This window comes from Wyeomyia smithii, chromosome 1 (genome assembly GCF_029784165.1).
Source record: "Wyeomyia smithii strain HCP4-BCI-WySm-NY-G18 chromosome 1, ASM2978416v1, whole genome shotgun sequence".
Lineage (NCBI taxonomy): Eukaryota > Metazoa > Arthropoda > Insecta > Diptera > Culicidae > Wyeomyia > Wyeomyia smithii.
This window is the reverse complement of record NC_073694.1, coordinates 108,486,700-108,514,096: the sequence shown is the minus strand read 5'-3', so window position 1 is coordinate 108,514,096 and position 27,397 is coordinate 108,486,700. Positions and strand designations below refer to the sequence as shown.

General features: G+C 37.8%; 1 protein-coding gene and 1 long non-coding RNA gene across 2 annotated transcripts in view; both read left to right on the top strand.

The window, feature by feature from the left end:
* LOC129718617 (E3 ubiquitin-protein ligase UBR1) overlaps nt 1-27,397 on the top strand; it is a 504,745-nt gene that overhangs the window by 179,353 nt on the left and 297,995 nt on the right. The gene's annotated exons all lie outside the window — the stretch shown is intronic.
* Nucleotides 21,263-22,070, top strand: LOC129718619 (uncharacterized). The gene is made up of 3 exons (XR_008726979.1): nt 21,263-21,403; nt 21,465-21,703; nt 21,764-22,070. It is a non-coding gene; the product is annotated as an uncharacterized LOC129718619 (long non-coding RNA).

Sequence of the window (27,397 nt, the reverse complement as noted above, 5' to 3'; positions counted from 1 at the left end):
CGCACACAAACGATAAATATTCGAATATGGGGGGGGGTTCAAGTAGTTGATGTTAAATTTTAAAAACAATTTTTCAATCTACAATGGATCAAATAAAAAAAAGACAGTAATACTAATACTAATAACAATAGTAATAATAATAATAATAATAATAATTATAGTAATAGTATTAATAATAACAATAATAATATCAATAATAATATTAATAATAATATTATAACATAGTAATAATATTGATAATAATAGTAAAAATTCTAAAGGTAATACTTCACCGAACGTCTAAGTCACGACCTCACGGCTGATAGTAGGATTAATCGAGCGTCTCCGCAGAACAAACAATGACGATCCAGCTTCGTGTTGAGACACAGTGGCCGTGTCCTACACGCGACCTTGTAGATGCCACTTGTAGTTGACTTCCACTCGCTCGATCGTATGATGGTCCGTGCTGCTAGCGGGGTAACAGCGGTGCGGGAGAATTATTCTTGCTGATATATCAGCTGCGTATCGAATCACTGGCGGGGTAGCCTGCCCCTACCAGTGTGCAGATGTTTCTGCCGATATATAACAGTCTATTGTTATTGCGCAGCACGAGAACTAATCGACAAAAAAACACCCGTACGATAACTCGTGTATTGTTATTTTGCGAACTCAAACGGAGATAAACAATTTGCGTCTAATCGAGACGAAAGCAAAACAACGAATGGGGGACTAACATTTCAAAATAAGTGATTTCGAAATTTAAAAAAATTACAGACAAAAGATCTCAAATTATTATTTTTCAAATTAAAAGTCTTCTACTGCACGAACATGTCTTGCAGAAACCGTTGAAAAGGAAACAATTTTATTTTTAATTTCTTTTAAACTTCAAGAAAAAAATGTTTCTTGAAATTTTCCCAAATCCTTTTTATTAGGATTTTTTGTAAAGAATTTTTAGTTTTTATTTCCCCATGATCATCAATGTTCAGTTTACATTATTTATTTATTTATTTATTATTTATTATCTATTTTCATCTGACCATATTGGTCTCCATGAAAGTTAGTTAATGGGGAAAAGCCTTATGAGGCCATCCTCATGGAGGCTTAAAAACCTCATCATCTTTTGTTAAGAATACATTTACAATTTTAAACATTTACAATTTGTCAATAATAAAACTACAAACATTACGAACTAACATTAAATTCAACAAAATACATTGGGTTGCCCCGAGTCAGCATATAAAACATTGGTCCTAATATTATTCTATATGGTCAATTAAAAAATATTAGACATAGTCACTTTTCGTAGGAATTTGTTCGACGGTTCACCGAATTCGAAGATCTCTTCAACTGGAGTGAATGCTCGAACACATGCAGTGACAGGTTCATTGTAACCGAACATTGTGCGATGCACTTGGGTTGTAGCAATCCAGCGGACCTTAATGAGCGTTGCGGAGCGCGAAAATTCAGCAAAGATAGGGTTCTCGGTGAGTCAATTTCGCCATTCAATAACTTGGCCACAAATCCGGCTTGCTGGATTCTCCTGCGTCGTTCAAGCGTGTCAAGGCCAATGAGGCGACACCGCTCGGAATACGGTGGTAGGTTAGCGGGATCACGCCAGGGAAGATTTCTCAATGCTAAGCGGATAAATCTTTTTTGTACTCGTTCAATCCTCAGAGTCCAACTAAGCTGATAAGGAGACCAAATCAAACACGCATTTTCTAATATTGGTCTCACGAGTGAACAGTATAACGCCTTCAAAGCGTATGGATCATTAAAATCACGTCCTATTTTACCAATGAAGCTGAGTTGTCGAGTTGCCTTAGAAATGATAAATGAGCGGTTCAGATTAAAGTTGAGCTTGGCATCGAGCAAAACACCAAGGTCGTTTACTTGATCCACTCTTTCGATCACATGACCATCAATCTTATAGTCGAACAGGACAGGATTCGCAATACGATGGAATGTCATGGTCTGACATTTCGCAATACTAACAATGAGCCAGTTTCTGCGGCACCAACTTATAAAAATATCCAACAGTCTTTGTAACTCACGACAATCATCAATAATCCGCACAGCCAAATACAGCTTCAGATCATCAGCATACACCAGCTTACATCCAGCACTCAATAGCAATGTCACATCGTTAAAATAAACTAAGAAAAGGAGCGGCCCCATATTACTACCTTGTGGTATTCCAGATGTATTGGAGAACGTGGAGGATAAACAGGAGCTCAACATCACGCGTAGTGTCCGACCACATAAGTAGGATCTTAGCCAACCAACAAATTTTTGCGACGCACCAAGTCTCAAAAGCTTTCGTAAAAGTATGCGGTGATCAATTCGGTCAAAAGCTGCCTTTAAATCAGTGTATATGACGTCAATCTGGGCCTTTTGCTCCATGTGCGATATGCAAGTCGTAGTGAAGTCCAAAAGATTTGTGGTAACAGAACGTCCCGGCATGAACCCGTGTTGGTCGCTAGAAATGTAGTTTTTCGTACAAGATAAGATTCTCGAGCTAACTACAATTTCAAACAATTTAGACGAGGCAGAAAGACTGGTAATGCCCCGATAATTCCTGATGTTACGCCGATCTTCACTTTTAAATACAGGAAACATGTGCGACTGCTTCCAAATCTGCGGGAATTTTCCTTGCTCAAATGATCGGTTGAAAATGCGAGATAAGGGTTCAGCTAAAACGGTTGCACAACGGGTATAAACTACTGCTGGGATTCCATCGGGCCCCACGGAAAAAGAAGTTTTAAGTCTTTTCGCAGCTTCCAGTATCATGTCCGCAGTAATTTCAAATGTACTTAGATCAACTAAGTTTAGCGGTACATCTGCCGAAGCAATCTCAGCATCCGATTCGGAAGCAGTGCTGTCGGCGAAAACAGAAGCGAAAAATTTAGCAAACAACTCACATGAATCCAGGGAACATGTTGCTTCTGTTCCATCGAGGTAAACATTAGAAGGAATTACCGAACACTTTCGCTTCGAATTTACGAAGTTCCAGAACTGTTTAGGGTTTCGACGGAGATCAGTTTGTACCCGCATTACATAGGTTTTGTATAAGCTGGCGTTCAATCGACGAAAATCTGTACTTGCTCGTTTAAAATTACTTTTTGTCTCGTTTGTTTTAATGTTTCGGTATTTACGCTGCCAAGCATTACGTATGCGCTTCAGTGCACGTAGCCGCGAAGTAGCCCATGGAGGGGAAGCAGGCTTATTAACTGTCGGTAAATTTTGCCTCAGCCACTGGCATAATGTTTCACTAAACGAGTTAGCTAGATCATCAACATCAATTACTCCGTAAAGATTCTCCCAGTCGAAACTTTGTAAGTACTCTGTAAGAGCCGTGAAGTCAATTTTGTAATTCAAAGCTCTAGTGCTGTCCGCTGACGATTCCGGTGTCGTCATTTTGGATATAATTGGCAACGATATAACTAGCGGAGGATGATGCAGGTCAACGGGAACAAGTGGGGCAACACAAACATCGACGACACAAGTTTGCTCGGAAGAACAAAAAATAAGGTCGAGCATGCGGTCGAGATGGTTTAATTGCTGGTTCACTTGGCGCAGATTTAAAAAGTCCATGCCATCAATCAACGCAGCACTAGCAGCAGACAATTGAGAAGAATTTGTGTGCGTTTCACTCTCCTGTGTCCAAACGATGCGAGGCTGATTAAAATCACCACAGATTAGAACGTTATCACCAGCTGATCTCTTGTTGCACAGCTCGGTGACCGAGGCAATATGTGCGTCAATTATGGCTGGATCGTTGCTTTTGTCTGGCGGGATGTACACTGCACAATGCAATATTTTCGAGCCACAAATAGTGGTGCTCACGCATATCTGTTCCAGATGGTTGCCATGTAAAGTATATAACAGAGCGCTCGGGTATCGTTTATTAACGGCGACCAAAACTCCACCAAAAGAACGTTTATCATTGTTAATAGAGCTTCTATCGCACCGGAAAACATTAAACGTGTCGCCAAACAGTTGCTGTGAGTTGATGCGGCTGTCCAGTCCAGTTTCAGTCAACACGATCACGTCGAAATTGCAGTCGTTAGTTGCCAGGTAAAACTCGTCGATTTTTGTGCGTAGACCGCGAACGTTCTGGTAGAACAACCAAACAGCATTCGTATGTTGGGCAGTGTGCTGAAAAACGTTACTACACGGTACAGGTTGTTGGGAAAAATCATCAAGATACTCGCCTTTGGTGGAAACCCGAAGGTTTCCACCGTCCACAGTAGATCGCAAAAATTCGTTACCAACAGGCTCATGCTCGTTGCTTGCAGTGTAGTCGGCATCGCATATTAGTTTTTTGGTATGTCGACAAACTCACGAAACAGCAGTCCAGTAGGCCACGAGGCAGGATTCAAAGCGACGCTCTTCAGGTCCGGATCCAGGCCGATTTTATAGGACACATACGAGTAGTTGGATGTATCCGTTCCTTTCCTAACGAGCCGAACAACAGCAGCAGGTTCAGTTGTATTCAAGCAGCGTGAGATGATTTTTTGAATATCATTATCGGTAAGTTGTGGATTCAAACCCGACAGATATAGCCAAAAGCGTTTCTGTACTGCGATTGAAGCGATGGATGGCACTGAAAGATCGCTGAAATCGATATCGTTTTCACCACGATCAGGTTGAACCGAGATGGGTGCCCGCTCTGTTCGGCGACGCTTTATGTTTTTGTTGGGCCATACAGGAGTGGCAAACGAGGTAGATGGGGTGCCGAGAGCAGAATTCCCATTCATCGATATTTGAGAGAAATTGTCGATTTTTTTGCTTAAACCGTCAACAACCTCGAAGAGTTTTTGAACCTGAGCCGGCAGTTCAGTGAGTTGCGTAGTTTGTGCGGGTTGCTCTAACTGTGGTAGTTGCATATCTGCTATATATGAGCTAATAGAACGACCGTTCAGCAATTCTCTGCATTCCGGGCAAATTAACATAATTTTGCCAAGTGCGAAAAGATCCTTGCACACTCTACTGTTAAAACCACAGCATTGTTGGTTTATGTGGTAACAGTTTTCACAGAAGCCACATCGGATTGGTTCGATATCATTGACAGCTTGTTTACATTCTCCACACAGTTTCTTCTCCATTCTGTTTTGATTCACTTCGTGGCGCAAAGAGCGGCAAAATTCGACGAAAGATGTGTTTTACTATCAAAACAAAACAAGGTAGCCTGTACAACTTGGCTGGAGAATCCACACAATTAAATTGCTCGTTGGCGGCAGCAAACTAGTGATTCAACGATATTTCACAACGTTCGGGTAATTTAACAGGTACACTTTACTATACGCAGGAAAAATTACAAAAGAATAGCTTTGTCACTTTACGAAATGTAAACTAGATTGAGAAAATCGAAGCGCAGTTCACCATAAACTTAACGAAAGCAATTGCAGCTTATAAAAATATAATATTTTTCAAAAATCAGCTCTTTGAAATATTTAATTTTGAATATTTTTGATACTCAACTACTGCCAAGAATTTTGCCGAAAACACCGCACCAATCAAACAAATCGTTCTGGTTTCGAAAAAAAATCTTCAGAAATTTTAACTTCTTCCGTGTTCAAATAATCAACGTTGTAACATTTGGCAACATAGCTTTTTGAGATCTTCAATCAATTTTGACGTAGAATACGTCTTACGGCAACAATTACAGGGACCCAATTTCAATACAGGGATCCAATTTCAAAACCGAAAACATCGAGAGCGTCACAAAAATTGTCCAATTTCAATCGTTTTAAACCCAGTCAGTTTCCAACCGATTTCTGTCATTTTTGCAGCAATCGATTGGAAAATCATTTAAGCACCCGTCCAAATGCAGAAAATTGTAATTTGATTGTTCAAACTATTGTAATATTGAAAATTGTTGAATATTGTCGAAACGCAAATGTTGACTTTTGATTGGTCGCTTGCTGCCTTTCCTTAAAAAGGACGACAGAATGGAGTACCTAGTTAGCCGGGAATGCACTCTTTGGGCTATATAAGAGACTGTTTCTCCTCAAGCAAATCAGTTTACTATCAGCAGGCAGCAGCAGCGGACATCAATACCGATGGCAGTAGGCGAAGTGGATCAGCAGCGGGCAACAGCGGCGCCGGTAGTGGTTAGCTGCAGTTCCAACCTCTTTCAGTTCGGCTTCCCTTCGATCTGAGTTGGACCCCACCAGCGGTAATTCAATTCAGATATCGTTGGTTGAATACAACCCGAAACTGAAAGAGACTCGCACCGCCAGGTTGTTTGAGAAGCCACCATCATCCAGCGTATGTATATAAAGGGTGTGTGCACATAACGTGTGTGAATATCTGTAGCGTGTGTCCCTAAAATTTAAGGTGTGTGGCTTGCTATATAGCGTGTGTGGCTAGCGTTTCTGTGCACGCTGGATTACTATATAGCGTGTGGCTAGCGTGTGTGGCTTCCTATACAGCGTGTGGCTAGAGTGCGTGGCTTGCTATATAGCGTGCGTGGCTAGCTGTTTAGCGTGTGTGTATGCTTATAGCGTGTATGCATGTCTGTAGCGCGTGTGTGCATGTTCATATAGCGTGTGTGGCTAGCAGTATAGCGATTGAAATTTTCATATATAATGGCTAATAAATCACCCCATGTAGAATTTAATTATCACTGTAAATCATTCAAAACTAAATAAAAAATTTGCCATGTTGAAAAAAAATTATTCAGTTGTCAATAAATGGCATTGACAAACACAATTAACCTCAAAGTTTATCTGAAGAATTTCTGAGCTAGTGAGCCTGAATCACATAATTTTTCTCGCAAGTCTTACTAATTGCAGCAATCAGTTGTAAAATTATCTACGCTATCGTAAAATGCAGAAAATTGTTATTTGAACTGTTATATCATAGATGGGGAATGCACTTTTTGCCTTTGTCTATAGCCTCTTCGTAGCCACTGCCTAAATTAAGATATCTTAGTGTAACTTGATATAAAAGACAGCCTCAAAACAATTCAATTTCATTCTTGTTTTGGATACGGCAGCAAGTTAAAACGCGGTGCCGGCTACAGAGGTAAACGTCATCTGGAGCAAAGAGACTATTAAATTAATTAACCCCAATTGAGTGTATTCCCAAACCTATTCTAAGAAATACATTGACATAAGATAGGCTGTCGTATTCTACGTTACCTCTGCGGTCGTGTCTTATAAACAACCTCTTCAACTATTTATTTTAAATAGAACTACCATCTACAGCTTTGCCGGAAACATTACACCAATCAACCTAATTATTTTGGCTTTTAGAATATTCAAAGTATTTTTGTTTATTGGCCACAGATTTAGCAGCCAGCTGTTTAGTGCACGGGGCGATTGCAGGGCTAGCGCTACGATCCTGCAGACAATAACAGTCTCTCTCGAGCCGAGACACGAACCTACGACGACTGACTAGTTAGGCCAGCATCGTACCCTAAGATCAGTTGCAAAACAAAAAGCATGTAAAAAGTCGTATGCAGTAACAAATAAAATAAATACAGTCGAATCCCTCTATTACGACAATTTATATAGCGACAAATCTCTCTATAGCGACAATCTCAATGATCGCTTTTGCTCTATATTCATAAAAATTATTCGTTGTACCGCGAATTTCTCCATAACGACGGTTCCTTGCGATGTCGCTATAAAGCGATTCAACTGTAAAATGTTTTTTTGAAAAACCTCGCAAACGATTACGCTTCTTTCTAAGAACATTCCTGATTGTATTTACATCAAAAAAAAAGTTTTTTTTACAGTCAAATTGTGTAATTTACAGAAAAATACGAATTTGAAATATATAAAAAATTAGTTTTTCAAAAAATTCCAAAATAATGTTTGCTCTATTCTGGGGCAAGTTTGTAATGTTTTTTAAATTAACTGCTCCGCATAGCAAGTTCGTCCCTAACCCAAAATTTCACCAGCATTGAGTTTCTAAGCGGAAATGGTAGCTAGTTTCGCTAGAGTTCGCCAAATATATTTTCAAAAAGACTAGCTGAAATAAAAATCTATTTGAAAAAGTGGAGAATCAGAACTGTGTGCCACTTATTTTATCCTCAATTTGTTTATTCAAATAACTACTAATAACTAGTGATGTTAGTAAGATTGTACAGTGAAACTTATTCTGCATTGCTCTTGGAAAATGAAACAGTTTCTATTGTACATATGAGAATTTATGATTGATTCTCTCACTAAAAACGTTTTCTCGATAAACAGGTAACTTTCATTCCCAAACTACGGTTTTCGACCCCGGTTTCAATTCGCTTTACCATCTTGAGAAGTCCCACAGAGGCCATTCAATTTTTTTAGATAACAGATTTCGAAGTTTTATGCTATTCTAAGACATTTGTGGTCAACATTTATTTCATTTGAAAAGCAGGACTGATATGAGTAATCAGCTGGTCAGCAGGTCAAAAAAAGTAAGTTTAATGACTTTTTGGTTAAAAAATTGACTGAGGAAGAAAAATGTGACTTTCAAGGGACCAACTTGCAGTCCTGCACTTCCAACTTCTCCATCATTTGTAATTGCATCATACACAATACTTTGAAAAAATCTTGGTAACAGAATCCCGATCAAATAAAAAAATTCCCGACTTTTTCCCGCATTTTTCCCGATGTAATTCAATTCCCGACTTTTTCCGCATTTCCCGTTTTCCCGATTGAGTGGCCACCCTGGTGCTTGCTTCAGGATGATAAAACTATAATAAAAATCTATATATAGTATATATAGTAAGATCTTACTAGGGAGAGGGGTGGTATCAAAAAATCTTACGATGTCTTACAAGGGGGGGGGGAGGGGGAGTTGAAAAAGTGGAAAAATATGCCTACGTAATTATTGAACGGCCCCTAAGAACGCGTTTAGAGGATTGTATGATGCTGAATCAAACGTGTGCAGATAGTTCTGAATCATATTGACGACATTGCATCGATTACGATCTTGCACTGATTTATCAGGATTGGAAATGAGGACATTTTCCAAATCCGCGATCCAGTGGAAAACTGGCACTTCAGTGACGGAGGTATATGGCAAAGCGAACTTCGGTCCTTAGCTCAACAAAACCTCAGTCTCTGGTGGAATTGTTGTTGATGTAGCGTTGTGAACTGCTTTTGGGTTACCATTGCACAATGGTCCAGAAACCAAATTTAGGGGGAAATTTGGGTCTAGAGCTCTATAGCAACATTTTAGAGAAAAACTTTCTTCTACAAAGTTGTTACATATGGGTCAATCCATGTCAAGTGATCAGGCAAATGCAACGACCCTCTCCGATTCGCTTCAAAATGAATTAAATGACTTGTCTTTGGTCGAAACTGAAAAATCCAGAGTTTTGGGTCAATCGGACAACCCCCCTCCAATTGCGGGGCCCTCCATTTTTGTATTCTTTGACAAAAAATCATTTTCCATGTTTGGAAAAACATCATATCTCAGAGGCCGAAAGAGCTACAGACAATATTAAACACTCTTTTTAAAGGTTATTAAATTTACTATCGAATGGCATCATCAGATTTTGCAAACAGTGTTGCCAATATTGATATTTTCACGTTTAAAAACTAAAACTTCGTTAATCTCAAAACACCCCCAATTTTTTTTATATCTGATGTCACCAATGTGTTCAGCGGAAAATTTTACATAAGAATCACCTATCCACAAAATGCAATATGCGCCGTTGTGGAGATATTAAACTTTTAAGATAACGAGTTCGTTAAATTCACACAACAAATGTGACCAAATGGTGAAACGCACTCGAAACAAAAGCACTATTTCACATCTCAAATGTGGGTTTCTCATGGCCTTTCTGATGGTTTATTCCTGTGTTTTCATAACGTGGTTTCTGTCAAAACATACGCAGGTTGATATGAGTTTTCACGACAGTGAAAAAAATGGTGTGTTCAATAGGTTGGAGTTTAAAAAGTAAGTGTACAGCTGAAAATCACAATCGATCGCACTTAACATCGCGAGAATGTATTTTGTTCAAACTTCGGTCTGGTGTTCAACGTTTGCAAACTATATGCGGAAGCCATGAAAAACAGTTTGGCCAATATTTCGCAGCTAGACAGAAACAATGCTGCATTTCGTCATGTTTTCATGGCAGGTTTCATGAAAACAATCAGGAATTAGTAGGAGGTCAAGAGACATGCGTCCAATGTGATGCAGCACTGAGAGCGGAGGTTGTAAGGATTAATTCGCAAGATAGAATGATGGATCAGGAAACAGGCGTAGCAATCGGTGAAAATAGTACACTCAAAATATTTTTCACGTTATTGTTACGTGAAAGTTCCTATACTTGTTCATTTTCTGTCACTTTGCATGATAACATTTACGTGAAAATCACATGTATGCCATGGTTTATCACGTAATATCCACGTGAACTGGAAAACGTCAAACAGGATGTATCGCGTGAATTCTCTGTGCGGAAATAGCCTTGAATCAAAATGGCGAAGCTGTTGTTTGATTCAGTGTCAGCACACAAAACAGAATTTCTCGATGGCTTGTAAATAAGTGAGTTTTCAAAAAATCTAAATAACATCCAGTCTTAACCTTACAGGTTAAGAGGGTTTACGCAGCTTTAGTTCAGAGGTAGAGGAGTTACCTGAATACAAACAGCTTCAGCGGTAACTATCGTCGACGAATGTCGTAATATTAATCAGTTTTTATGTCGTTTATTCATTTACGAATTGGTATACCCCAGATATATTACGGAATATATTTCGATAATTTCTGAAAACCATTTGCGATCTATAAAAAATTATAGAAATAAATAAAAATATACGTTGCATAAAACGTGATAGATATCAGATACTCAAATGCTTTTCACTTTACCAGTAGAAGAATTCGTCGTGAAACTCACATGAAACGCATATGTCTACTAAATAAGATTCGAAGGATAATGTATCTCACCAGGTCATGATGAACTCAAGAGACAATCACCTAGAATCTACTTAAAACGATAGTGGAAAATATTCACGTAACTTTTCCGGTAACTATAACGTGAAAAATATTTTGAGTGTATACCTCAGCACAAGTAATGTTACAAGCATTATAGTTAACATTCATTATTTCCTTGTTATAGATACTGGTGAGTTGGATCATAAGCTGAAGAATTGGAAACTCCGCATGAGCTGAGTAAAAGGATTTTTCACACTATATTCTTTACAACATGGAAATGTTGGAAATGAAGTGATTAGCTCACTTCTGCGATGTCATTATTGTTTTGTTTTATTTGAAATTGTTTTGAACCTGTTTTAATCGTTTACTTGTATAGCAAAGACACAGCTGGTTTGCCTTAACACGGCTTTGCAATCTGTTGGTCAATCACTTGGTCAAACAATCGAATAAATACAGTGGAGAAAAACTGCTCAAGGCATCAAAAGCTTTAAAAAAATCTTTTGAGGCTGTTTCTAGTCAGCAAATGAAAGTCTAGAAAGTGCTGGAGAGGAAATGGTTCGGTAACTCAAAGAAAAATTTAAAATTTGTGATAAAACGAGCGATAAAATCCACCAGTTGTCAGTGCTGCCAGGTTCGATTTAATTAAATCTGTTCCAGGGATCCGAGGAATACAATCGGCGACACTTCAAGCGGACGCTACCATTTTAATGAAGACATTGTCAAGCTCTGATCGGGTACCTATTTCAATTTAACTCCAAAAGTTAAATCAAACGTTAATTTCTGACAAACCTGTTAAATAATTATAATTAATGAAACGCACGTTGTACTTTAATGGCTGTTAATTCCGGTACCATCAAGTACAATATGAGAAACCAGTTTTTGAGATTTGAAGCGGTGATTTAGTTTGAGATGCGTTTTAATAAGGCTTATCGCATTTGTAGGCGTATTGTTGGAATTTAACGAACTCGTTATCTTAAAAGTTGAATATCTCCGCAACGGTGCAAATTGCATTTTGTGGATAGGTGATTCTTATGTAAAATTTTCCGCTGAACACATTGGTGACATCAGATATAAAAAAAATTGGGGGTGTTTTGAGATAAACGAAGTTTTAGTTTTTAAACGTGAAAATATCAATATTGGCAACACTGTTTGCAAAATCTGATGATGCCATTCGATAGTAAATTTAATAACCTTTAAAAAGAGTGTCTAATATTGTCTGTAGCTCTTTCGGCCTCTGAGATATGATGTTTTTCCAAAACATGGAAAATGATTTTTTGTCAAAGAATACAAAAATGGAGGGCTCCGCAATTGGAGGGGGGTTGTCCGATTGACCCAAAACTCTGGATTTTTCAGTTTCGACCAAAAACAAGTCATTTAATTCATTTTGAAGCGAATCGGAGAGGGTCGTTGCATTTGCCTGATCACTTGACATGGAATGACCCATATGATAAAGCGCTCATTGAAAAATTATCAAAAATTAGAGTGACCAACATTTTCGATGCAATCAAGTATCTAACTTTTTTATCTTTGTATTTAAAAGAAAAATTTGTTCTACAATATTATAGCTCCATTAATTTTAAGTAACTTTGTAAAAAAAAGTTTTTCTCTATCTTTGAAAACAACCGATTTATATTGAAAAAATATATTTTACGCTCTAACCTTTTTATTTCAAGTTTCATCTCAAAACCGTCTTTGAACGACTTCTAGAGCTTTTTAAGAGAAACAATTTGCAATGCTGACATCGTAAATATCTCAATTTTACTCAAAGTTAATAATATTTTTCATCAAAAAATATGTGTTTTTCATTTGTATGTCATTCGCATGTATGGCAAACTTAAAAAATATCGCTTGGTCTCATTTTGAAGGGCATACTTGACTCTATAGATGGATGAACTTTTAGAATTATGTTTTTTTCTTAAATTTGAGTAAATTCAATTTAAAAACAAGCCGAAAATTTCAATAATTTTATACATTATGCATATAAAAGCACCCGGATTTGTTTTTTGGTATTTTTTCTTATAACTAGACGTAATTACCTTAAATTTGACCCAAAAAGATCGAAAATCGATCTACTGGTTCAGAAGTTATGATTTTATTTTAAATTAAATACATCGAACACAGTCGTTTTTTATGGTCACCCTATTTCGAAGTTGGTCACGCAAAGTGCTTCAATTGTGCTCAAAATCGCAGGGATGCATCTATGTTGAAAATAATCAAACCCGTATTGTTTCGTTGGGTTATTAAGGGGACCAGCTCCGGGGTGATAGGGTGACCATAAAAAACTGCTATATTCGATGTATTTTATTTAAAAAAAATCATAACTTCTGAACCAGTTGATCGATTTTCGATCTTTTTGGGTCAAATTAAAGGTAATTACGCCTAGTTATAAAAAAAATACCATAAAGTAGGAGGTTGTATCCATGACACGACCGCATAACTGACGTAGAGCTACGCACACTATTAACAAATGCATTGTTGTAGGTGTTTCAATAATGAGTCAAAGTCTACTAATGCTTGCTTTGTGCTACCTCAACAGTGGGGTAATGAAGACACTGAAAACACGAGCTGTAAAAGCAGTTTCACATTCTGTAAATTAGACGGCTGCTACAGATTTAAATTGCTACTATCCAGCACAGATTGCTCGCTTGAGTTGTCAAAAAATTATTAACCTTCAAATATTTGTTTATTTGCCTTGAGAAAAGCATTTTGCTGCTCAAAATTGGATTTGCTGATGGCAACCTTTATGCTGCCTCAGTAGTGGGGCAATAACGGCAGTCTGACGACACACGCTGAGAAGCCACAGCACAGGGCAAGTGCTTAATTTGAAGGCAGCCACAGGCGCGACCCGCTGCTATGGTCTGTTACTGCTGAGTGCCGATATCTGCTGCTACTGCTGTCAACGTTGTGGAGGGTCCATCCAGCTCATCTTCCGACTAATGAATGTAGCTAGTTTTCCCAGAAACACTCTTTTATAGCCGAAGGGTGCTACGTAATAGGCCACACCCTTCTTTTCAGTTGTTTAATTCTATAATATTCTTTAAACGAATTATTCCACAATTCGCATTTGATATTTGTTTCCAGCGAATAAACACCGATGGTGCTCTCACACACGCAACGGTTTTAACCCGTATTTTATTGCGGTTTGTAACATCAAGCGATTTCGTTTGCTCGTTGTTGCGTGTTGCATCATGTTGCAACTTGGCAGCTGGGAGACGACGAAATTCTGTTAATGCTGATTGATTGAATCGACTTCAAATTAGCTCTGCATATTCGAATTCGTTCGAATTGCGTTCTAACAGGGCAGTTTGTTATTCAAAATCGGTTATGTTGATCACAGCCTTTGTGCTGTCCCAACAGTGGGGGTAAACTAAAACTAAATAAACTACAACAGAATTTGATTGCTAGGATCCCGCGAAGAATGTTTGCTTGTGTTGATGCTAGGAAATTTTCACTCTTCAATTACTTGTTTATTTGCCTTGAAAAAAGGCATTTTGCTGTTCAAAATCGGTTGCTGATCGCAACCTTTGTGCCCCAACAGTGGGGGAGTTAAGATACATGGATAACATGCACTGTGGAAGCTATTTCACCTTCTGTAAATTAGACGGTCGCGACAGATGTAACTGCTAGAATCCGCACAGAATACTTGCTTACGTTGTCAAAAATTATTAACTTTCAATGACTTGTTTATTTGCCTTGAAAAAAGGCATTTTGCTGTTCAAAATTAGATTTGGTGATGACGATCTTTATGCTGCCCCAACAGTGGGGGAATGATGGCAGTCTGGCGAGGCACGCTGAGAAGAACCGCGCTGCTACTGAGACATGGTGACTAACCACAGCGCAAGTGGTTTCTTTAATTTGAAGGCAGCTACAGGCGCAACCCGCTGTTACTTCTGAGTGCTGTATCTGCTTCTACTGCTGTCAACGTTGTGGACGGTCCGGTCCATCCAGCTCACCTTCCGACTAATGAATGTAGCTAGTTTTCCCAGAAACACTCTTTTATAGCCGAAGGGTGCTACGTAATCGGCCACGCCCTTCTTTTCAGTTGTTTAATTCTCTAATATTCTTTAAACGAATTATTCCACAATCCGCATTTGATATTTGTTTCCAGCGAATAAACACCGATGGTGCTCTCACACACGCAACGGTTTTAACCCGTATTTCATTGCGGTTTGTAACATCAAGCGATTTCGTTTGCTCGTTGTTGCGTGTTGCATCATGTTGCAACTTGGCAGCTGGGAGACGACGAAATTCTGTTAATGCTGATTGATAGAATCGAAATTATATCAGTACTGCATATTCGAATTAACTGCCTTTGTGAATGCGTTCTAACAGGGCAGTTTGTTATTCACTGTCCCAACAGTGGGGGTAAACTAAAACTAAATAAACTACAACAGAATTTGATTGCTAGGATCCCGCGAAGAATGTTTGCTTGTGTTGATGCTAGGAAATTTTCACCCTTCAATTACTTGTTTATTTGCCTTGAAAAAATGCATTTTGCTGTTCAAAATCGGTTGCTGATCGCAACCTTTGTGCCCCAACAGTGGGGGAGTTAAGATACACGGACAACATGCACTGTGGAAGCTATTTCACCTTCTGTAAATTAGACGGCCGCGACAGATGTAACTGCTGGAATCCGCACAGAATGCTTGCTTACGTTGTCGAAAATTATTAACTTTCAATGACTTGTTTATTTGCCTTGAAAAAAGGCATTTTGCTGTTCAAAATTGGATTTGGTGATGACGATCTTCATGCTGCCCTAACACGGGGGAATAATGGCAGTCTGGCGACACACGCTGAGAAGAACCGCGCTGCTCCTGAGACGTGGTGACCAACCACAGGGCTAGTAATGCTGCTAAGGAAGGACGACTGCTGTTGACAACTTGTCGCTGTCCAGAACTATTATGAGCGGCTTCGGCTGAAACAGGCTCTTATATAGGCCAAACAGCATGTTTTCTATTGCAAGGTATATGATTCTGTCGACCGTGCTTGGGAAGCAATCATATAACGACCAATCAGAGGACGTAATTTTCGTTTAAACAAGGCTTGACAATTATCAATAGTACGGTAGTTTGCATAATCAATCAACAATTTTCTACAGTTGGGTGGATGCGTGTATAATTTTCCAAACAATTACTGCAAAAATGAAGGAAATCGGTTGAAAACAAACCGATTTATAAGCATTTAAAAAGGGACATATTTCGTCCCCTTTTCGTTAATAGTTTTCCTATTTACATCCCTATGTGGTAGGCTAAAGAAAAACGTAGCTCTACGTCAAAAATAAATCTGGGTGCTTTATATGCATAATGTATAAAATTATTGAAATTTTCGTCTTATTTTGAAATTGAATTTACTCAAATTTAAAAAATTATCTATTTCTTAAAGTTCCTCCATTTATAGAGTCAAGTATGCCCTTCAAAATGAAACCAAGAGATATTTTTTATGTTTGCCCCAAAATGAATGACATACAAATGAAAACCGCATATTTTTTGATGAAAAATATTAATAACTTTGAGTAAAATTGAGATATTTACGATGTCAGCGTTGTAGATTGTTTCTCTTAAAAAGCTCTAAAAGTCGTTCAAAGACAGTTTTGAGGTGAAACTTGAAATAAAAAAGTTAGAGCGTAAAATATGTTTTTTCAATATAAATCGGTTGTTTTCAAAGATAGAGAAAAACTTTTTTTACAAAGTTGCTTAAAATTAATGGAGCTATAACATTGTAGAACAAATTTTTCTTCTATCTACAAAGATAAAAAAGTTAGATACTCGATTGCATCGAAACTGTTGGTTACCCTAATTTTTGATAATTTTTCAATGAGCGCTTTATCATATGTAACAACTTTGTAGAAAAAAATTTTTCTTTAAAATGTTGCTATAGAGCTCTAGACCCATATTTCCCCCTAAATTCGGTTTTTGGACCATTGTGCATTGGGGGTTGGCGGATTGCTTCGTGCACGGAAACGGAGAGCAAGTTGTCAAATTTGCGTTTAGTGGTCTTCGTGCTGTGTTCGGTGTGTGTTTGCAAAAAATTATCCTGGAACCGAAGAGAATTCTGTGCGATATGTTCAGGCAGGATAAACACAATCCGTCCTTTCAATGATTTGAACTCGTTCAGAAGCTTATTTATTGTATGGTAGGTCTGTCTGATTTCGATGTTTAAAAGTGACTTCTTAAACCTGTTGATGCTCCTATTTAACTTGTTTATGAATGGGCTTTCGGTCTCGAGCAACGCGAAAACACACTTGAACGAGTTTATTATGTGGTTTGGAAAAATACCTCTCCTCCGACATCCGACATTTTCTGTTGCTTGTTGCATACTCTTTTAGTATCGTGAGGGTTGTACTTCCGAATTCGTTGTCAATCGTTTGATAGAAGCTGGGGGGACGCGCCATTTTATATTCACTATACTTTTTATCGACTGTTAGTTTACTCAGAGGAGTTTCTTACAGCTTCGCAGTCTTTAAAATGTGAAAAGAAAACGTTATTTTTCTCTTACACCGACGTTTCGATAAATATATATTCTTTATCAAGGCTCTACAAGTAAATTAAGACCAAAAACGATTTTTAGAAACAAATACATAAATTATGCACATAATATCATTACCGAGAGGACCATTAGAGATTCAACAACAGCCTATCAGCTACGCACTTTGTCATCACTTTGCCCAATAATATATGGACTACCGAAAGCACATAAGCAGGACCTACCGCTCCGGCCAGTCGTACCCAACATCGGAGGACCATCATACATGTTGTCTAAATATATTGGACGCATCGTGCGAGCATTGATTGAGTGTGAATATAATGTAACAGACTCTTTCAGTTTCTGCGAGTACATTAATACGGTACGACTGCCACCAAGCTACATTCTTATTTCGTTGGATGTGTTATCTCTATTCACTTGCATACCCAGGAGTCTAGTAATACACACAATAATGACCAAATGGGATAGAATCAAACGACACACGAAGATCAACCTTGATTTTTTCGTTGAAATTGTGAATTTCTGCATGGAATGTAGCTACTTCTCATTTCGTGGACAATACTTCAAACAGATCTCTGGAACCGCCATGGGGAATCCCTTCTCGGCAACTGCAGCTGATTTAGTTATGGAAACATTGCTTGAAGAAGTGGTAGAACGGTTGAATTTCCCGCTCCCACTTTTGAAAAAATATGTAGATGACTTAATCCTTGCAGTGCCCGCAGGTAAAGTCGAAGAAGTTCTAGATGTTTTAATAGCTATGACAGCAACCTACAGTTTACGTGTGAAAGAGAAGAGGAAGGTAGAATTTCATATCTCGACATGGTGCTAGTCCGCAAAGCAGACCAGTCCATCAAAACGGAATGGTATTCCAAACCCATGGCTTCGGGTACTTTCCTGGACTTTTTCTCTTGTCACCCGTTGCATATGAAAATGAATGTGGTTGCCAACTTTATCATGCGAGTACGAAAACTTAGCACAAATCTCCCCCCAAAAGCGATCAACGACATCATAGACGAACATCTTAAGGTCAACCACTACCATTTATCGCTGCGAAATAGATTGCAGAACAGACTAATGAGGAGGAACGTACAAGATGCCCCAGCAAAAACATTGCCAACAACATACAAACATATGCTCTATATCGACAGATTAACGGCGCGCATAAAGAAATCACTGCGTATAGATTTCCCAGAAATTACCCTAGCTACACATAATGAGCACATCATAAACCATTTGTTCACGAACACCAAAGATCGGATCGCAACATTAGATCGCAGCAACGTCTTTTACAAAATTCCCTGTACCAACTGCGATGCGTGCTATGTTGGACTGGATGAGCTCAATCCAAACGAACATGCCACCAGTCCATCCACTATTGCCAAAATACATCACCTGAGGGAAAAAACTGCTTTACTCTAACACAGCATCGACGAGAACCATTCATTCAAGTTGAATGAGGTGTGAGCCAAAATACATCACCTGAGGGAAAAAACTGCTTTACTCTAACACAGCATCGACGAGAACCATTCATTCAAGTTGAATGAGGTGTGTATCCTGGATGAACATAGGCGAAAAACAGCGTTGAACGTGTTGGAAATGTGCCACATTATCACGAACGATCATACAGTAAACAAACGCAGTGATGTTGAAGGCTTGAGCACAACATATACAGCAGTCATGCAACACGTCAAGCGGAGTACAGAAATAAACAACAGTAAACGTCAACGGTCGCTGACAGCTTCCACCGAGTGTCACACAGCATAGCTTGTGCACAATAGAGTTTGCATGCAAGGTTGCTGGGTACGGAAAAAATGGTTTAGTATGATTGAGAGTGCTACGAGTTCCGCTTCGTTAAAATGTCTAGTTGTAATTTTTTCATTTTCATAATGTAAGAAGCTTAAATTGTATTCGATATCATGTTTAGCTAATTTAATGTATTTTTGGATGTTCTGTTAGGTTGATTATTATTTGTTTTGTCAAGTTTAATGCTCTAACCGAAGAACCACTTCACAGGAAAATGGTCCTCTCGGTAATGATATTATGTGCATAATTTATGTATTTGTTTCTAGAAATCGTTTTTGGTTTTAATTTACTTGTAGAGCCTGTAGATAAAGAATATATATTATTCGAAACGTCGGTGTAAGAGAAAAATAGCGTTTTCTTTTCACATTTTAAAGACTGCGAAGCCGAGAGAAACTCCTCTGAGTAAACTAACAGTCGATAAAAAGTATAGTTCTCTATAAGGTTAATCGGTGAGTTTTGCATCAGATTTGGTCCATCTAGTGCAAGGTTGTCCAACGTATGGCCTGCGGGCCACATCCGGCCCGCGGCTTCATTTCATGCGGCCCGCGTTAAGTTTTGAAACACGTTTTACATCTGGCCCCCGTATTCATGTATTCGTATTCCGATGTATTCGGATTGAAATTCGTTGTGATAAAAACCTAAATTAATCCACCTAGCGGTCAGACCCAGCCTTTCTCATTCAAACTTATTATTTGTAAAAATAAATTTACATGAACGCTTCAATCTAATGAATGTGTATTCACTTTTTGGGTTCTAAAATAATGATGTTGTAATTGAGGTATAAAATGTATAAAATAAAATATATAAAAATATATGTAATGTGAATGCTCAAGAAATAGCGAAATAAAAGAAATGACTCTTAATTTCGAACAATTCAATCACGAGCGATACCGGGAACATTCAAATGGTACGATACCACATTTAAATTATATTGAGGCCACATATATTGATCAAAGCAGGTATAGTTTTAAATAGCCTTTGAATTTCTTCTCTTTCCATAACTTTTGAACCACATATCAAATTGCTATAAAGTTTGTTATTTGTAAGTTTGAGAGATGACTCGTTCGTATTACACTAGTTATGTTCAAATAAGTCGTGTAATCTTTGAGATAATAGACTTTCGTTGTTTTATTAACAATTTAATACATAACAGTTGCTTAAGTTCGATTATAATCAAATGAAATGGGAACGTATAGGGCAGCCAAATTTTGAAACCACTTGTTGAATCACAATTCATTAGTTAACCCTTAACTAGCCCGTTCATCTGATAATACTATTGATCAAATAGGTTGTGTACTATCTGAGATAATGAAGTTTCGTGATTTTCACAATTCGGTACATTACAGACGAAGTTACAGTTCGATTACAGTAAAATTCAACAGGGTGTTATGAGTCAGCTAGACCTTTCATTTGACACTAATTTCGTGAAAATCGGTTCAGCCATCTCTGAAAAACTTGAGTGAAATTAAACAGTCTTCAGAAGACGTTTCTTTTCATAACTTTTGAACCACATGTTCAATCTATATAAAATTCAAAAGTTAAGGGTAGCCCGTTCATTTGATACCAATTTTATTAGAATTGGTTGTGTGGTTTCTGAGATATTGATGTTTCTTGATTTTTACATTTTTGAACATAACCTTCAAAATAAAAATCCAATTACAATGAAATTTAATAGAGTCTTATGGGGCAACTAGAACTTTCATTTGCATATAATTTCATTAAAATTGGTCCAGCCATCTCTGAGAAAAGTGAGTAAAAATAAAAATCTGCACACACTCACACACACACACTCACACGCACATACATACAGAAAATGCTCAGCTCGTCGAACTGAGTTGAGTGATATATGCCATTCGGCCCTTTGGAGCACTTTCATATCTTCGGTTCCGCAAGTATTTGCTATACTTTTCTAGGAGAAAGGCAAAAAGTTTAAAAAAATTATTAATTAGGAATAAAATATTCGTGCTGAAGAAATAGCGAAATAAAAGAAATGACTTTGAATTTCGTACACTTCAATCACGAGCAATATCGGTAACGTACGAATAGCACAATACCAAATTTAAATTTTGTTGAGGCCATGTGTTTTGATCAAAGCAGTTACAGTTTTAAATAGTCATTGAATTGGAATTAAAATACGATTATAGTCAAATAGAAAGGGAACCTATAGGAAAGCCAAACTTTTCAGGCGGCATTACGAAACGAAGCATTCTACTAAGTACGACTGTGTCACTGGATCGAAAAGAAAACAGAAGTTCGACGAGCTTAAGAGGTATGTGTTTCCTGAAAATTTTATTCATATCAAGTATTGATTCAAATAATTCGTCGAATAGCGGATTATCAAAGTAGCAGACCTTGTTCTCTCGGGAAAACACGAAAAGTGAAAATGCAGTACGTGCCAGTTTTCTTGTGAGTAAAATACTGGCCAAAAAAATGAAACCTTCCCAAGACGAAGAGTTGATAAAGGAGTGTATTTCAGCGGTCGTTGACATAATGTGCCCCAAAGTAAAAGCTGAGTTTGATAACATCAGTTTATCGCGGAACACGGTGGCTAGAAGAGTTAAAGTTCTCGGTGATGATCTGAAAATAACATTGCGTGAACTGATATCTAACATTACATTTTTCTCGCTAGCAATCGATGAAAGCACTGATGTGAGAGATACAGCTCAGCTCGCTATTTTTGTGAGAGGAATCGACAGTAATTTCCAAATCACTGAGGAATTAGTAGCCTTGTTCCCAATGAAAGGAACTACTACTGGGAAAGACCTGATGGAAGCGGTTATGATCTGCATGCAGGATTTCGGACTCTCTCCGCAAATCTAAGTGGTAGTGGTAGTGGAGCACCACCAATGACAGGGAAAAACACTGGTGTTGTGGCACTAATTAGGAAAGAGAAACAATTACAAGGTGGTGACATTGTTACGATTCACTGCATTATTCACCAACAGACCCTTTGCGCGAAAATCCTTAACATTCCTGAGGTCATGTCGTTAGTCGTCAAAACAATCAATTTCATCAAAGCCAGATGACTTAACCATCGCCAGTTCCAATCGATGTTAATAGAAATTGAAGCTGAATACGGCGACTTCTGTATTACACTGGGGTCGCTTTTCACGCGGGTTATTTTTATGCGTTTTTTAAAACGGGATATTTTTACAATAACGCGGATTATTTTTACTCGATTTGGAAGATCATTTGTACGCGGCATCAAATAAGTTTAGTATAAGTATATCTAATCTAATCTTTTAAATGCGGTACAAACAACCGCGTAAAAAGCGACCCTAGTGTATTGTGAAGTTCGTTGGTTAAGCCGTGGAACTATGTTGGAAAGATTTTATTCACTACGTAAGGAAGTTGCATTGTTTCTGCAAGAGAAAGGAAAAATTATTTCCGAAATCAATGACTCTGAGTGGGTGAGTGATTAAGCCTTTTTGGTGGACATCACAAAACATCTCAACGATTTGAATACTAAATTACAAGGTAAAGATCAGCATGTTTGATTGCTGTTTTCTCACGTCAAAGCTTTCGAAACAAAATTACTGCTTTGGCACAGTCAAGTGAAAGCTGGTAACTTGCTACATTTTCCTCTTCTTGCGGAGAATATTCCTTGCAATTTTAATAAATACTCTCACAAAATCCAAACCCTTCAAGAAGAGTTTGCTAGGCGTTTCAAAGATTTGAGAGAGCATAGCACAGAAATCACAATTTTTTCAACGCCATTTGCCGTTGATGTGAACAATGTACCAGACAAATTCCAGTTAGAAATAATCGATCTTCAATGTAACGATGCGCTCAAATCTAAGTTTCAGGAGAGTTCTCTCATCAATTTCTATCGCGACTGTTTGAACGAAGAAAGTTATCCTGTTCTCCGCGAGCATGCAAATAAAACGTTCTCGCTGTTTGGAAGCACATATCTCTGAAGCAGCTGTTTTCAAGAATGAAGGCAGTTAAAAATAGTTGTCGTTCATCTTTATCAGACGAAAATTTAGAATCATGTTTGCGAATTTCGGTATCAGATTTTGATTTCAACAAAGCTCGTGTTCTGGAAAACAGCCAACAGTTTCAAGTTTCTCATTAATTCACCAAACTCATGTAAATTTAAAATCTGACAACAATAAATATAAACGCTGTTACACCATATGAAAAATTCCAAAAATTCATTATTTGTATTTTTTATTTGTTATAGCTGTGGCTTGTAAGATTACTTTTATTGTGGTAAGCCCCAACTGATAACAACATTTGTTTCTGAATCTAAAACGGACTGATTTTGTATCAAATCAAAGATAACCAGCATGATATTTCAACATATATTTGCAAATAATCTAAAATTCAGCAGAAATTTCAAAGTTTTCCAAGTTTTGGCCCGACAGCTATTGTGGATTGTGAAATTTGGCCCGCGCTTTATAAAGTTTGAACAGGCCTGATCTAGTGTTTGTATCCAATGGTGTCCCCACTGGTTTACATTCACTCATTCCAAATTTTTAAAGTAATTTTTCAGTATATTGGGATTGAGAAATCTCGAGTGTTTGATTGTCTATATCACGATTTATTTCCATACCTAGAAAATTTTTCACCTCAGACAAATCTATCATTTGGAACAACATTCCAAGTTTCTTTTCAAAATCCATGTTATATTACCAATATCCTTGGCAATCAACAATATTTCATCGACATAAAGAATAAGGATTATACCTCTTGATTTTGACTTGTAAACGCAACAATCATTTTTTAATGGAATAAAACCAAGCTCTTTAATAGCATCATCGAAACCCTTATTCCAAGATCTGTTTGCTTGTTTCAAACCATACAAGCTTCTTTGCAGTTTGACAATTGGGCCTTGTCAATTCTCCTTCGGAGGAAGTTTCATGAATATGACCACTTCTAACTTTCCGTTTAAGAATGCTGTTTTAACATTCATCTGATGTGTTAACAACTTGTGTTCATTAGCCAGCGCTAATGCTAATCGAACACTTGCTATATTTGCAACTGGGGCAAATGCTTCACTGTAATCAAATCCAGGCCTCTGTGAACATCCTTTGACAACGAGTCGTGCTTTGTACCGACCCACAGTGGGGCGACTTCATACAAAGTCTGGCCAAGCAAAAAAGTGTCGATAAATGCGACCAAAACTTAGTATTTACATAATTTCGGGGCGCTGAACACGAATCTGGTATCCATTTTTGTTTGGGGCCATCCATAAAGCACAAAATTCTTTTTTTAAGTTTTTTTTTGGAACTTTTTCCCTTAAATTTTTTTTATAGAATTATATGATCTTTAATTACAAGTGATGCCACTGGACGTCCTCCCCATTGGAAAAAATACGTAATTTATGTGCAACCCATAAAAACTTGGAACGCATCCCCCGCGTAAAAAACGACTTTAGTGTATTGTTGTAGGGCAATGATTTAGTGCTTACTGGTTACTTGAATTGGGCATCATAATTCATCAGTTAACCCTTAACTAGCCCGTTCATCTGATATCAATATTGTTCAAATCGGTTGTGTAGTTTCTGAGATAATAAAGTTTCGTGATTTTCACATTTCGATACATTTCAGACGAAGTTACAGTCCGATTACAGCCAAACTCAATAGGGTGTTATGAGGCAGCTGGACCTTCCATTTGACACTAATTTTGTGGAAATCGGTTCAACCATCTGTGAGAAAAGTGAGAGAGTTTATGTCAAGCCTGTCCAACGTACGGTCCGCGGGCCACATCCGGCCCTCTGCTTCATTTCTCGCGGCCCGCGTTGAGTTTTGAAACACGTTTTTCATCTGGCCCACGTTTTGATGTATTCAGATTGGAATTTGTTGTGATAAAAAACACCTTTGTAAAAGTTCAAATTACACGAGTAATGAGATGTTATTTTCAAAGTGTTGAAATTATCAATCCGTATCTACATTTCAAAATGAAAAACGTTTCCAAAATGAAGCAGTGAGGAATAGTTGTTTCCAAATGTAGCAGTGAGGAATAGTTGTTGTTCATCTTTATCAGTGAAGAATTTCGAATCATGTTTGTGGATTTCGGTATCAGATTTGTAAAGCAATATTGTTCGTGTTCTGAAAAAAAAAACCCAATAGTTTCAAGTTTCCATCAATTCTCTGAGCTCATGTAATTTAAAAATCTAATAACAACAAATAGAATGTTTGTCCTGTTTTACAATAGGAAAAATTATTGTTGGTTTTCCTTATTTGTTAAAACTGTGACTTGTAAAATTACTTTAGGTATGCAAAAATCAAGTAAGCATCAATCAAACGGCATTTATATCAAAATCAAAGCGATATTTCTACATATATTTGCACATAATCTAAAAATTAGCTGAAATTTGAAAGTTTTCCAAATTTCGGCCCGACAGCTGTTCTGGACTGTGAAATTTGGCCCGCGTGTCATAAAGGTTGGACAGGCCTGGTTTATGTAGTTGTTATTCATTTTAAACACCAAATTTTTGGTAGCCAACAGCACAACTATACCGAACATTTAAAATATAACATTCACACACATATGAACATACATTAACACATATACATGCAAATAACATTGAATTCTTTCAAATATATGATGCGATTTTGTTTTGATCGTGGTATAATCGATTTGTACTAATATACTGCGTTTAAATATTTAGATTGTTTAGTTTTAAAGTTGTTAATTTTCTAGCTCATTTGCGTTAGCTTGACGGAGCAGTGTTTACAATACATTTTATTTTTACAGGGTAAAAACAAACTTGTTAGAGGGAGTCATCGCTACACCCGATTTACTGGGGTTAGTATGGTTTTACAGATTTCTGGTTGGGGGTTGTTGGGTTGGGAGCTTGAGTTTGTTTGTATTATTAAGTAATTATTAACTATAACTATTCTAAGATAAATATAAACTAATTTCTAATTACTAGTGAATAAATTTTCGCACATATATTACACTGCATTTCACATTGCACCGAATTATCGTGATCTCGAAACAGGTACAGCACTGTATCCAATCAGGTTTCAAGTTTTTGTGTCTCCAGCACAAGGTACACCAGTCATTCAGTGAAAGAAGGATGAGTAATCTGATAAGATACAAAAAAACGTTTATTTTAGAGTTTAATATCCGCATTTTTCAAAAAACAGTATAGCTCTGACATATACCGGAGATCACCACTTCCCAAAATGTCTCTAACGGGTACATTTGCTTGTCTTCCTCGGGCCCGAAGGGAATCTATTAGCTTGGACCTAACATCAGAGTATTCGGCACACGACCAAACAACGTGCTCGATGTCGTGGTAGCCATCGCCACAAACGCAGTGATTACTGTCCACAAGTCCTATACGAAAGAGATGCGTGTTTAACGTGTAGTGATTGGACATAAGTCTTGACATCACTCGAATGAAGTTCCGACTTACATCCAACCCCTTGAACCATGCTTTCGTCGATACCTTAGGAGAAATGGAATGTAGCCACCGTCCCAGTTCATCTGTATCCCATGATAATTGCCAACTATTGAGTGTTCTCTGACGCAAAATACTATAAAATTCATCATAAGCAATTGGTCTACTATAAATATCGCCATCAATAGCACCCACCTTAGCTAAAGAGTCAGCCTTTTCATTGCCCGGAATGGAACAATGAGAAGGTACCCACGCTAAGGTAACCCGGTAATTTTTATCTGTTAAAGCACTTAAAAACCGACGTATTTTCCCCAGGAAATACGGGGTGTGCTTCACAGTCTTCATCGATCGCAGAGCCTCAATGGCACTGAGACTGTCTGTGAAGATGAAGTAGTGGTCAATGGGTAGGGTTTCGATGATCCCAAGGGAGTACTGAATAGCAGCAAGTTCTGCGGTGTACACGGAAGCAGGAGCATCGAGTTTGTAGGAGGCGGTAAGATTTTCGTGGAAAACACCGAAGCCAGTGGACTCATCTAGATTAGATCCGTCAGTGAAAAACCTTTTATCACAACTAACATGTTTGAACTTATCGGAAAAAATCTTAGGGATCTCTTGCGGTCGTAATTGATCCGGGATACCAGAAATGTCTTGTTTCATGGTGGTGTCGAAGAATATAGCATTATTAGAAGTATTTAAAAGTGCGACATTGGAGGAATCGTATGAAGAAGGATTAATATTTTGAGCCATATAGTCAAAATATAAAGTCATAAATCTGGATTGAGATTGAAGGTCGACCAACCTCTCGAAATTTTCAATTACTAATGGGTTCATGATCGTACATCGAATAAGTAACCGGTAAGAGAGATTCCAAAAACGATGTTTCAACGGAAGAATACCCGCTAACACTTC